Genomic DNA, 14,856 nt, shown 5'->3' on the forward strand with positions numbered 1-14,856 from the left:
CAACAAGATTTCTAAATTTTTAACTATATTGATATATTAGTTCTTGAGTATGTTGGTTTTAATTCAATTTTGACACCGTTACTGGTTCTTAAAGATGTTAATTTGGGCTCTATATCACAAACACTTCCAATGAAACCATTCAATCGGACAAAAACTCTTCTGATAAATAACAGTTCAATTCAATTGTATACAACACTTCTTGTGAACAAAAGTTCAATTTTTGTAAAGTTGAACAAAAGCCCAACTGACTTCTATTGTATATAACACTTCTAGTGAAAAGCAGTTCACTTCAATGAAACGCTTTGGCAAACAACAATTCAATTTTGCAAATTTTCAATTTGTACGAAACTCTTCCGCTTTGGCAAACAACAATTCAATTTTGCAAATTTAAACACAGAGCCCGACTGGCTTCCGATGTAAACTTCTCTTAAGCAACAGTTCAATTTAGTAGATTTGAACACGGAGCCCGACTGGCTTCCGGTAATAGAACTTCCATAAACTGTGTAAGTTTTATATTGGTGCCACCCGACAGAAATTGTAACAGAAACCTGTTTGGACAATGGCAACAACCATTCCTGTCCCGACAGTAACTTATCTTAGATTTTAGCCCAGAAGTCTTATGGCTATGCGGTCCACTTCACATCCTCAACCGAAGCTGCCGCAAAAGTTTCAATGTCCTTATGGAAACCGCCGACGTTGGCAACGTTTTGGAACCTGCATCAGAGCGAATTCTAAAACATTCAAAGTACCTCTTAAGAATTATGTAATTGCACTCAAAATATATTAACATTTCAAACATCTTTTTTATGTTACTTACTAGTATCGGACAAAATCATCTCAATAGTCGGGTCTGTCTAAAGACATTTAAACATGGCGCCTCTATTTATGTAACAAACTTACTCAAAAGGAACCAATCATTGAACACCCCTTCACTTTTTGACGTGATGACGTCACTATTTTTGAACCAACTTTACTGATCACTGTTTTATGTCTAATGAGCACTCAAATCTTTACGTAATTCATTACATAAATTTTGTGAGGATTCGATAATTAAAACCATAGGGGCGGATTTTCAGAGCCCTGCTCGCCTAAATCCGCCCAAAACCGGGCGGATTTAGGCGAGCAGGGCCCTGCGCGCCGGTGAGCCTATTTTACATAGGCCTACCGGCGAGCGCAGAGCCCCGGGACTCGCGTAAGTCCCAGGGTTCTCCAAGGGGGGCGTGTTGGGGCGTGTCGGGGGCGGGCCCGGTCGTCGCGGCGTTTCGGGGGCGTGTCGGCAGCGTTTTGGGGGCGGGTACGGGGCGTGGCTACGGCTCGGGGCGGTCTGGGGCGTGGCCGCGCCCTCCGTACCCGCCCCCAGGTCGCGGCCCGGCGCGCAGGAGGCCCGCTCGCGCGCGGGGATTTACTTCTCCCTCCGGGAGGCGTAAATCCCCGGAGAAAGGTAATGGGGGGGTGTAGACAGGGCCAGGTGGATGGGTTAGGTAGAGGAAGGGAGGGGAAGGTGAGGGGCGGGCGTTAGAGGATTCCCTCCAAGGCCGCTCCGATTTCGGAGCGGCCTTGGAGGGAACGGGGGTAGGCTGCGCGGCTCGGCGCGCGCCGGCTATACAAAATCGATAGCCTTGCGCGCGCCAATCCAGGTTTTTAGCAGATACGCGCAGCTCCACGCGTATCTACTAAAATCCAGCGTACTTTTGTTTGCGCCTGGAGCGCAAACAAAAGTAGGCCTATTCGCGGAGTCTGAAAATCCGCCCCATAAGGTCTAACGAACATTTGTTGAGGATGGAGTTCCAACGGTCCAAAAAAAACTTTATCTTCAGTAAATAATTTTGGCTCTTTATAAATGCGTAGACCTCGTGGTATCCTCTCTTGTTTACAATATTCAACTAAAGTTACCCCATGTAACTCACTCCTAGTGATTCTTTTCGATAAAGCTAATAATTCTGTCCAAGAATTGGAAGATACTTGTAAAGTGGTATTTGGAAATAATGAGGGAGTGTTCAATAATTTGGTGACATAATCATGTGTATAGCTAAAGGCACTCTGCCATGTATGAGCCATCCCTATAACTATGCAAAAGGAAAATTGTGAGGGAAACAACTAGTATACAACAAACATCACCAAAATCATAAAAATGTTCATTAGACCTTATGGTTTTAATTATCGAATCCTCACAAAATTTATGTAATGAATTACGTAAAGATTTGAGTGCTCATTAGACATAAAACAGTGATCAGTAAAGTTGGTTCAAAAATAGTGACGTCATCACGTCAAAAAGTGAGGGGGTGTTCAATGATTGGTTCCTTTTGAGTAAGTTTGTTACATAAATAGAGGCGCCATGTTTAAATGTCTTTAGACAGACCCGACTATTGAGATGATTTTGTCCGATACTAGTAAGTAACATAAAAAAGATGTTTGAAATGTTAATATATTTTGAGTGCAATTACATAATTCTTAAGAGGTACTTTGAATGTTTTAGAATTCGCCCTGATGCAGGTTCCAAAACGTTGCCAACGTCGGCGGTTTCCATAAGGACATTGAAACTTTTGCGGCAGCTTCGGTTGAGGATGTGAAGTGGACCGCATAGCCATAAGACTTCTGGGCTAAAATCTAAGATAAGTTACTGTCGGGACAGGAATGGTTGTTGCCATTGTCCAAACAGGTTTCTGTTACAATTTCTGTCGGGTGGCACCAATATAAAACTTACACAGTTTATGGAAGTTCTATTACCGGAAGCCAGTCGGGCTCCGTGTTCAAATCTACTAAATTGAACTGCTGCTTAAGAGAAGTTTACATCGGAAGCCAGTCGGGCTCTGTGTTTAAATTTGCAAAATTGAATTGTTGTTTGCCAAAGCGGAAGAGTTTCGTACAAATTGAAAATTTGCAAAATTGAATTGTTGTTTGCCAAAGCGTTTCATTGAAGTGAACTGCTTTTCACTAGAAGTGTTATATACAATAGAAGTCAGTTGGGCTTTTGTTCAACTTTACAAAAATTGAACTTTTGTTCACAAGAAGTGTTGTATACAATTGAATTGAACTGTTATTTATCAGAAGAGTTTTTGTCCGATTGAATGGTTTCATTGGAAGTGTTTGTGATATAGAGCCCAAATTAACATCTTTAAGAACCAGTAACGGTGTCAAAATTGAATTAAAACCAACATACTCAAGAACTAATATATCAATATAGTTAAAAATTTAGAAATCTTGTTGATATAAATATTTGATCAATTGAGACGGTTTGATAATTGATATAAATTTCTAGTATTGAAACTGTTAATGTATAACCATTTTCTAGTGAGTTCTTTTATAAAATATATAAACAGGACAGGTTGATAGATCTGTGATTGTACCAACACGGCTTATAAGGATGTATTTCTGTTAATGAACAGAGTCATTGGGCTGGTGCTGAGATCTATCCCTACCTGAAAAATTGTTTATAAAAAATTAATAAAAATTATAAAATTAAAAAAAAAATTTTGACAATTTTAAGTGGAATAAATATTAAATTATTTTAAACAGCAACATTTACAATTCAGATTTATTAAGGTGCCATTTACAATTCACAACTAGTTGATTTTAGTGATGTTTGTTGTATACTAGTTGTTTCCCTCACACTTACCCCTCTTCCCCTCTAAGAACTTCAAACCCTTCACTCAATCCCTTGCTTGGAAAATGTGCCTGTTTTTTCCACGCTTATACATTTCTGTATATTTATAACCAGTGTACATATCAACTGTTCCTCACATCCTTGTACCTATCCTATCCTTATGTATCTGTTTTCACCCTCCCCTGCCCCCCCCCCCCCTTTTTGTCTCTACCACCCCTATCCCTCCTTCCCCAAGTTATTTAGTTACCTGCTCTGTTACTGTGTTCATGTTACATACTGTTTTTTGTAAAGGCTTTGCCTATATATCCTTTGTTTGTAAGTTACTTGTAAACCGGCACGATGTGCAAACGGTGGTCGGTATATAAAATTAAATAAATAAATTAAATAAATAAAATTTTCCTTTTTTTTTTTTTCTCTACCACCTCCATCATAGATGGAGGTGGTAGAGAAACCATCTGCAACTTGTTGCCCAGAAGCAACTATGCCCCTTGTGTTCAGCGGTCTGTGGGCTACTCCTGCAAACCGCCACACTCACCTTTCCCGGCCGGGCCAGCTCTTCAACACGGTAAATGTCACCAGTCAACCATGCAGAAATACCCCGCTTCCTCATGTGGCGGGATGCCACCAACAGCACACGCCGCGCTTTCCGTTAAGCGTGCGCATGCACCACTTTCAGATATTTAAAGGGACCATTGCGAGAAAGTCTCCATGGCCCCTAGAGATGAATTCATTGGCACAGCCCTATATAAAAGCAACTCCCCGTAAGCAACTCGCCTCAGCAACAAGTCCAGCTGCTGCCTAGTAGTGTGAGTTAATGGTTCTATCATGAAGCAGGGTGAGGCAGTCGTCTCAAGCGGCAAAATTTTGAGGTGGCAAAAAGTGTGCCTCAAAACTCTTGTTGTGTTTGAGGCATTGTGGAGTCCCATGGGGAACCACTGCGATAGACTGACACAGATAGCAGACACAGAATGGATAGAGTCTTTATCATACTGCTGTAAATAGATGGTGAAGCAGAAAGGTAAGGCACTGATCTACGAAGTGCCAATACGCTCAACAGGCTCAGAAGTATAGTCTCATCCAGATGTTCACGATAGGCAGGAGCCCGCAGTGCGGGTAATGCCACGGCTGGTGGGTGGAGTTGGCATGCTGGATCGTAGAGATGCTCACAGAGTGAAGGCGTCTTCCTGATGGTAGAATGGTGGGACCAAATGTCCGTGGTGCAGGATATGAAGTAGCTGGGTCCTCGAGGAGCGAGTACCCAATGGTCCAATATCCTAAAATGAATAGAGAGAAAAGACCCCCGAAGAGTGGTTGTCTTGGTTAATGAGGACCCCGAAGGGAAGTTGGAAGTGAGAGACCCCCAAGGAGCGGGTGTCTAGAGCTTCTGCTGGAGCGAAGCCCTTAGCGAGAAAGTGGCGCCTAAGCATACAGCTTAGAGCAGGCAGAGTAGCGAAGCGAAGTCTTCGCTAACTCAAATTGGTAGCAGAAGCGAAGGCTAGATATACCCGGAGGTACTAATGTCATGCGGTGTGGCCGCCCCAAGGTTCCCGCCATGACGTGTTTTTGCGCGTCGGAGATGTGCGCGCTCGCGCCCTAGGAGGCCACAGGAGAGAGCATGGCAGATGGGGATGCCCATGCTGGTCTGCAGACACCGAGGCCCTTGGCACTCAGCACCGGAGACAGCATTTTGCCCAAAGAGAGAGAAAGGGGAGAAAAAGAGGTAAGGCAGAGCGGGCGTAGCCATCTGCGACCGACAGATGCAACAACTCTATGCAGCCACTTCACCCTGCTTTTAGGCAAGCTCTACAAACAAGGCCGAGGAGTCCCCATCTCCCGTGGGCAGGAAAAAACAACAGCAGTGGCACAAATTTGATGACAGGCCCATGGGGTTCATCCCCCATGGGCAAGAAGAAAAGAACCATGGACAGCGATGGCCACTTTTAATGACATGCCTGTGAGGTCCCCACCCCTTGCGGGCAGGAAGAAGAAACCAGAGAGACAGCAGTTTATGGATTTTTCCTCTAGGAACTTATCCAAACCTTTTTTAAACCCAGTTACACTAACTGCTGTAACCACATCCTCTGGCAATGAATTCCAGAGCTTAACTATGTGCTGAGTGAAAAAGAATTTTCTTTGTTTTAAATGAGTTACTTGCTAATTTCATGGACCACTGCTTGCTGCTATCGCCTGGACCTCAGATACACCTGACTGTCACTTTCTCATGACCCTAGCAGCTACAGACCTTCTCTTCTGTCATCAGCAGAGACCCCATCTAAGTCCCCGGCCCCCAAAGGCTAAACCAAGGGGAACATGGGCTGGCATAGGTGAAGGTCCCGACTAATCTCTGCTTCACCTGGTCTGCCTGCCAATGGTGGGAACCTGCCGGGCTCCTCCCTACAGATAGAGTCAATCCTGCCTCGGACTAAGGGTCCACAGATATGACACCCAGTTCAGAGTTAAGATGGATCCAGGAGATTCTATCAAGATTGGATCTTGGTGGTCTTACAGAAGAGTTTGCAATAAGGTCTTTGGGCCTATGTTACTCCAAGTCCCATTACTTATACCAGAGTTGCATAACCCAAGTGTTTAGAAAGAAGGTGTCAATGATAGAGTCCAGGTGATGCAAATGAGTAATGAGAGTGTACAAGGATTGAAGGTGCCACCTATCCAGAAAATAATCCCAACTACAGGCACACAATGCTAGGTTCTATATTGGAAGTCACCCCCCTGGAAAAGAATATTGTGGACAATACACTGAAATCCTCAGCTTGGTGTATGGCAGTGTTCAAAAAAGCCAATACAATGTAAGGATTCATCCAAAAAGGGAAGAATATTATATTGCCTTTGTATATATCCATGGTGGGACTGCCCCTAATTACTGTGTGTGCAGTTTTAGTCACCCCATCTCAAAAAAGACATAGCAGAACTAGAAAAGGTGCAAAAGTGGGGGGTGATAAACATGATAAACGAGCTGGAATGGTTCCCCTGTGATAGGAGGTTACACAGGCGAGAGCTCTTCAACTTGGAAAAAAAGACTGAGAGGAGACATGATGGAAGTTTATAAAATCATGAGTGGGGTTAATAGGTAAAGAAAGGATGGTTATTTTCCTTTCAAATAATACTAAAACAAGGGGACACACTCTGAAACTAATAATCAGCAGATTTAAAACAAATTGTAGAAAGTACTTTTTCACTCAGCACACAATCAAGCTGTGGAATCTGTTGCCAGAGGACCGAGCATAGCAGTGTTTAAAAGAGGTTTGGAGAAGTTCCTGGAGAAAAAGTCCATAACACATTATTAACCAGGCAGATTAAAGAAAGTCATTGCTATCCCTGGGAGTGAATAATAGGAAATAGGTTTACTTCATAAGTACTTGTGACCCAGACTGACCTTTGTTCCGGACAGGATGCCGGGCTTAATGGTCTGACCAAGCATGGCATTTCTTATGTTCTTATCGTTCATATAAATGTGTCCCACGGTGTTTTACAGTCACCCTGTTGCAGCCCAAGTTGCTCTAAGAGTGCAGTAACAAAGTAATAGCAGCAGTACAGAGGAGGCCAACCGCTGGGAAAAACCAGATTCATTCTTATAACGTTTCATGCCAACATCCTCACCACCTCTGGATTCAACTTGATACTAAAACATGGGTTAAACTGAATAGACTGAGATCTGGATATGCTCGCATCATAAGATGAACAACGTGGACAGGTCCTGTGTGAATGTGGTGTCCAGCAAACAGCCCAGAACCTCATGGAAAGCTGCAAATGCCCAGCTAGGGTAGATGGAATCTGCACATTGAGCTGTACCAGACAATGGCTCATAGATTTGGAAGCTGAGTTCTGATACCTAAGGGCCTTCATATTCAGTTTTTAATTTTATTTCTCCCAAGAATTAATCAGTATTTACTGTAAGAAGAACACAAATCATATTCACCCAGAAAAATGATGCATCATTTTTTTCCCATTGATCTCTCCCATAAAAACTGATAAATTTCATAGAAAAATAAAATAAAAAGTGAAGTAATGGTGCTACTGTGAGATGAATGAAAAGTGGCTGCAGAACCATAACCCCAAATGGTAAAAAAAAAAAAAAAAAAATAGTCACAACAGCGGAGGATTGAGTAGATGAGCTGCATTTGCTCTCCCTACAACCATAGCTGCTGCTCGCCTCTCCACAACAGGCCTTCCTGTTTAATTTTAACTGTATCAACCACCTTTTCAACCTAAAGATTGTCAAGGCAATGTACATATGGAATATTAGAAAGAATTATATAAAAGGGATCAATGTTAATCCATCTGACTGTAGGCACATTAACTCTCAAAAAAAGGTTGGAAATTCACCAAATTTTGCATACAGGAAGAAAATGTGAATATCTTGGACTAGTTCAAAAAATTGGATCAGTATTTTCAGAGAACAGAGACTCCAAAAAAAACAAATCTCCATTGCTTTCTATGGTAAATAGAAGTTTTAGAATGTTGCCTATCATTTTATTCCAACACACTCATTTCACACTTCTGCATATCCACCACACACAAAACCACAACCCATACACTCCTATACACACACACACATCCATCGTCCCCATACACAACCCCATCCACCTCTACATATACACTCTACAGCCCGCCATTTCCCTCAAACCCATAAAACACGCACACCTCACCCTCATACCCATACCCCTTCTATAAATCTATGTTGGAGAGTATTCCCAAAGCTATGCCTCTGAAGGCTTCTGAGAGAAGGAGGAAGTGAGAGATAGAGAGAGCTAGCTAGCCTGCCTGTGTGTAAGTGAGAGAGTGTGTGCATAATTGAGAGTGTGCATGCATAACTGTGATTGAAAACCTGTGTGCAAGTGAAAGAGAACATGTGTGATTAAGAACCTATGTGTAAGTGAGAGAGAGCATGTATGTGTTTGATAATGTGTGTGTAAGTACGAGAGCATGTGTGTGATTGAGAGAGATTGTTCAGAGAGGTGACATGTATGTGTGAAAGAGAGACTGGTCAGGGAGGTGACGGGTGTGTGTGTGTGAGTGAGACTGGTCAGGGAGATCATTAGTGTGTAAGAGACAGAAACTGGTCATGAAGGTGTGACTGGTGTGTGTGTGTATGTATGTGTGTGTGCTACTGCTGCTTCTAGTGCATGCTACTGGCTTGCAGGGGAGAGGAATAGGAGAGTTGCTGGTGAGGATAAGTAAAGATGGCTTTTTTAGTTTATTTTTCTTGATTGACTGCTATTTTAATTATTGGGTTTTATGTGGTGTGTCTGCTGTTTTGAAGTATTTTATTGGTGTTTGGAGAATTTTTAATAATTGTTATGAGTTTTTAATTGTTAGATGTTATTCTGTTCATTGCTGTTTTGGAATATTTATTCTGTTTATTAGTATAGTTTTACAATTATTTCTGTGAGGGGATCTATAGCTGCTTGTTTGTGTAAGAATGAACGGGTGCCTGCCTGGGGGTCTGTGTGTATGAGAATTAATGGGAGATTGCCTGGGAGTCTTGTGTGTGAGAGAGAATGAATGGAAGCCTGCCTGGAGGTCTGTGTGAGTGTGTGAGAATGAATGGGAGCTTATCTGGGGTGTATGTGTTAGCCAGTGAGAGTGAGTGCATGTTTGTGCGTATGAGAGAACACTGTGTGTATAAGTTGAGGGAGAGCATGTGTGTATATGTGTGCGTGAGAGAAAAAGAGCACATGTGTGTGCAACAAACCCCCCCCCCCCCCCCCCCGCATCCTCTCTGCCTGCTAATCCATAACAATCTCTGGGCATCTGGAAATCAAAAGTTCCCAGGTATGGAGAGCAGGGAATCTTTTAAAATCTTTACTAGTTTTAATTATTGGGTATTATTTGATGTGTCTGTTTTGAAATATCTTATGGGTGTTTGAAACATTTTTATATGAGTTTTTGATGTTATTCTGTTTGTTAATTGTGTTGAATTATTCTTTTTATTGGCATGGATGCAGCTTTGGTTCTCTGACTGTGGGGTATAATTGCCACTGTAAATGCCCCTCCCCCCCCCCACTCACGCAGTTCTAAGGGTAACGTTAGCCCTCAGGTCTGATAAGCGCCAGAAGTGGCCCGAAGTTTGTCCACCCCTGCTCTAGGCTACGCCCACACACTTTAGGATGTGCTCAAAACACAGGTCCTATATAGAAGTAGCTAAACCGAATTAGGAGTAATGTGAACTGCTGACCAGATCTGCATGGACTGAAGATGCTGCTCAAAATTGGTTTTCTGGTATGAGCAAAGGTTGTGGCCACTATAGTGTTAAGCTGAGAGGCAAAACTATACCTAAGGTAATAATAAGCATCATGATGATGATGATGAATATTTGAATTGCTGGATGGCATGCGCCAACCCATTTACTGTAACATGTTGCCCCTTGATGCTTTGCACTAGTTGCCTGCAAGCCTTGGCAGCAGGGAGTCGCTGTACTTCTCTGACCTTGAGCCAGCACTCATAGCGCAAGGCTGCGGCGTTTTTTTTTTTTCTTCTCTGTGTGTGTGTGTGTGTGACCGTCAGCAGATTATTGCTGCCGACAGATGCCAGCAGGGCCTGCATCGGCAGATTTCATCTGAAGCTTGATCTTCCAGCCCTGCTTGCCAGGGGACCCGAAACCTGAGCACCCACACCAGACATGAGTAATGGCTCGTGGGAGGAGAACCGCCCTCAGCTCAGACTGCAATCCCAGGTGGGGCGGGCCAAGGCAACCCCCAGCTCTGCCAGGGTCCCGAAATATTCCTTACCTTCAGGATTGTACGTCACCCGGGAATCCAGCTGGCAGGGGGGGGGGGGTGTGATTCTGGTCAGCTCCAGGGCACATGCTGCCCCCTCCCCAGGATATTCTCTCTCCCACTTCATTATTCTCTCCTCTCTCTCCGTCCATCCTACCCACCCAGGTCCAGCGGCTCCACTTCCCCATCCTGAGGTCCCATTTCTCCCCCCTCCATCTCCTAAACCTCTGAATCCCTGCCTGCCCCCTTTTCCCCCCTCAATCCAAATACTGTTCTCCCCATCCACTCTCCCAGACACTACTGCCCCCTCCAGTCTCCACCCTTCTCTTCCTTCCCCCCACCACCAAAAGTGCCAACAAGCCTCTTCCTATGCTTTTTTAAAGGAAAAAGAAAAAAAAAGTCACCAAAAATGTCCCCACAACAAATAATTGTGTATTCTCAAAGCTTTTTCACTTTCATGTGGCGGTTTCTTTTAAAGAATTTAGCTGACTTGGAAAATCTGAATAACCCGGAGGTCAATATTCGAATGGTTAGTCAGGTACCCTTTGGAAATAGCTGGAGAGACCTCCAGGTTTACATTGTCTTCCCCCTGCTCTCCCGCTGCATTTTGTGTGAGCAGATTGTTTCCCCAGACTAAATTTACCCTCACGCACAAAAAGCAAACAGCGGCACTGGAAGTGTTCCGGGAGCGCGGCTTCACTTCGATCCAGCAGTGCTAGCCGGACAAAGTAACCAGAGTAAACAGCAGACCTAAATTTATCCGGGCGACTCTGTCCAGGCAACCTTAAACCAGACAGGCAGCTGAATAAAGTCACCCAGAATTGGCTGACTGAATATTGACAACTGGGAAATCGTACTAGGGTTGCCAACTGGCTCCAGATTTTCAGGACAAGCTGATCTGGTCCTGGTTTTACCCCACTGCATGCAGGGCCCTGTGGTCTGGTTTTACCCCATTGCATGCAGGGCCTTGTAGTCTTGCTCTTCTTAGGACCTGCAATGGGGACGTGAGAACTACAAGTCCCTGCATGCAATGGCGTAAAACCAGGACCGGATCAGCATGTCCTGAAAATCTGGAGCCTGTTGGCAACCCTAAATAGTACATGCATGCACACACACACACACAGATTGTGCAGCTAAGTTGGACCCAGCAGTATAACCATAGGTTATCCCCTCTCTTGCTGCTCGACAAGCTTATGTGGAGCTGCAGGTGACACCAAGGCATAATAATGTGTGCAGCCACAGTACCTGCAGGCGGTCAGGCTTGAAATTGTTTGGAAGACACCACCCTACGTTTGTGTCCTAGCTGCTGCTGCTCCATCCTCTGTGGTGCAGCTCATCAGCAAACTGTGCAGCCATGGAGAAAGAGGAGACCGTTGCTGGCACCAGTGGAGAGGAGCATCCAAGGCTGCCTCTTTCTTGGCTGGCAGTGATTTCAATGCAGCTGACCTGGGAAGACTCGTTTGCCTGAATTGCCTCTCCTAGACCAGGTCTATGCCCAGCCAGCACTGCTGCTGCTCGGCTCACTGGTAGAACGGCCCAACCACTGATGCCAGTGGCATTCATTGCCTCCCGGCGCCCCAGGCAACTGCCCAGCTCAGCCTGCCCAAAGGCCAGCCCTGACAATGTGTTCTCCCTCATTTCTACTACGCTCAGCAGCATTTTGACTTTGCATTCTTGCTTGATTTGCCTTTATTTGAATGGTAAATATGTCTCAGATGTGCACCACAGATAAAGAAAATAAGTCAAATACTGCTGTTCATACCAGGGAACGCTCCGGATTTGGCCCGGAGACTCCGGAATTCTAAAAGAATTACCGGGGTCTCCGGGCCAACACCGGAAATCTCCGGGTGCTGCAGCAAAACCAATCTGCTTGGAACCGGAAAGAAGAAAGGAACGTCATTGGCCTTGCGCGGCTGAAAAAGGAGGAACTCGACAGTGATTTCTACCATCTCCGGACCTTTTTAACTCTTTACTTCGCTTCCTCGTGACACCACCTGCTCCTGCACAGCCTGTTCCCTGTATCCAGCCACTTGCCCGCCCCATCCTGTTTGCCTTGGCCAATCGACATTGCGATTTCCTGCCCGTGCATCACACGAGGAGTAAGAAACAGGCAGCGTCCACGTCCGCAGCACAGGAGGAGAAGGAAGAGGCTGCTGCTGCTGCTCCAGGAGCCCAAGATAGAGTCTGCTGTTGCTAGTGTGTTTTGAAAGGGGGGGGGAGAATGATTGAGCATGTCTGTGAGAGTGAGTGAGTTAGTGAGTGAGTGTGTATTTGTGTAGGAAGAAGAGATCTGAGAGTGTATGTAGGTGAGTAGGAGAGAGCTGAGTGCAAGCGAGCATGAGTGTAAAATTGAGTGGGCATGTGTGTATGATAGAGGAAGAGACGTGAGTGTGTGTGTGTGTGTGTGTTGGTGGGAGAATGGCAGAAGTAAAAGTGTAAATGGACCTGTGAGAATGTGAGAGAATGAACAGTGAAAGTAAGTGTGAACATGTAAGAGTGTTTATGAGAGCAAATTTGTGAGCATCCGGTCCCACTGTGCAGTCCCGTCCCCCCGCTAAACCATGGTCCTCTCAGGATGACTGGAAGTGAGAAGTTCCCAGGTACGCTGCTGTTTCTTATTAAACAAAAGGTATCCTTCTATGCCAGCCCGAATCTGTATCAAAGGTTTTAGGCTCAATCTTGGAAAATGAGAAATATTTCCTGTTTCTCTTGACTTTCCCAATACACATGTTTACTGTCTGAACAGACAGCAGGCCTCGTTCAGCAAGGTCACTCGGCATAAACAGTGCGCCCTCACCCAGCCCAGGCAGGAATCAGACAGGCCCACGTGCAAAACGTATGAACAGCACAAAAAACAACAAAGCTTGCTGGACAGAGCTTTTCAAAACAGAGCACCTGACTACAATAAAAGCACACCTTTTATGTCAAAAGATGCCCAAGTAAAAATCCAATCTTAGAAGCGCAATCTAGATATATTCCACGCATTACGGAAGGCAAAGGATTACCGGTGAGGTGACAGAGGCTATTTTAGCCAAAAAAAAAATCCTTTAAAAATTGGAAGAAGAAAATAGGAAAAAGCATAAGCTTGTCAAGTTAAGTGTAAAACATTGATAAGGCAGGCTAAGAGATAATTTGAAATGAAGTTGGCCCTAGAGGCAAAAACTCAAAATAAAACCTTTCAAAGTAGGAAGCCTACGAGGGAGTCGGTTGGACCGTTAGATGACCAAGGGGTTAAAGGGGCTATTAGGGAAGATAAGTCCATTGCAAAAAGATTAAATTAATTCTTTATTTCTGTGTTTACTAATGAGGATGTTGGGGAGATACCAGTTCCAGAAATGGTTTTCAAGGGTGATGAGTCAGACAAACTGAACCAAATCACTGTGAACCTGGAAGATGTTGTAGGCCAGATTGACAAACTAAAGAGTAGCAAATCACCTGGACAGGATGGTAAGCATCCTAGGGTGCTGAAGGAACTCAAAAATGAAATTTCAGATCTATTAGTTAAAATTTGTAACTTATCTTTAAAATCATTCATTGTACCAGAAGGCTGGAGGGCTCCAGGGGTGATCTGGGAAACTATAGATCAGTGAATCTAACTTCGGTGCCGGGAAAAATAATGGAAACTATTCTAAAGATCAAAATCACAGGACATATAGAAAGACATGGTTTAATGGAACACAGTCAGCATGGCTTTACCCAAGGCAAGTCTTGCCTCACAAAGCTGCTTCATTTTTTTGAAGGGGTTAATAAACATGTGAATAAAGATGAACTAATAGATGTAATGTATTTAGATTTTCAGAAGGCATTTGACAAAGTCCCTCATGAGAGGCTACTAAGAAAACTAAAATGTCATGGGATAGGAGGCAATGTCCTTTTGTGGATTGCAAACTGGTTAAAAGACAGGAAACAGAGAGTAGGATTAAATGGTCAATTTTCTCATTGGAAAAGGGTAAACAGTGGAGTGCCTCAGGGATCTGTACTTGGATCAGTGCTTTTCAATATATATATATATATATATATAAATGATCTGGAAAGGAATATGACGAGTGAGGCAATCAAATTTGCAGATGATACAAAATTATTCAGCGTAGTTAAATCACAAGCGGATTGTGATACATTACAGGAGGACCTTGCAAGACTGGAAGATTGGGCATCTAAAAGGCAGATGAAATTTAATGTGGACAAGTGCAAGGTGTTGCATATAGGGAAAAATAACCCTTGCTGTAGTTACACGATGTTAGGTTCCATATTAGGAGCTACCACCCAGGAAAAAGATCTGGGCATCATAGTGGATAACACATTGAAATCGTCGGCTCAGTGTGCTGCAGCAGTCAAAAAAGCAAACAGAATGTTAGGAATTATTAGGAAGGGAATGGTGAATAAAACGGAAAATGTCATAATGCCTCTGTGCAGACCGCACCTTGAATACTGTGTACAATTCTGGTCGCCGCATCTCAAAAAAGATATAGTTGCAATGGAGAAGGTACAGAGAAGGGCAACCAAAATGATAAAGGGGAT

The sequence above is a fragment of the Rhinatrema bivittatum genome, chromosome 5, assembly GCF_901001135.1.
Source record: "Rhinatrema bivittatum chromosome 5, aRhiBiv1.1, whole genome shotgun sequence".
Taxonomy (NCBI): domain Eukaryota; kingdom Metazoa; phylum Chordata; class Amphibia; order Gymnophiona; family Rhinatrematidae; genus Rhinatrema; species Rhinatrema bivittatum.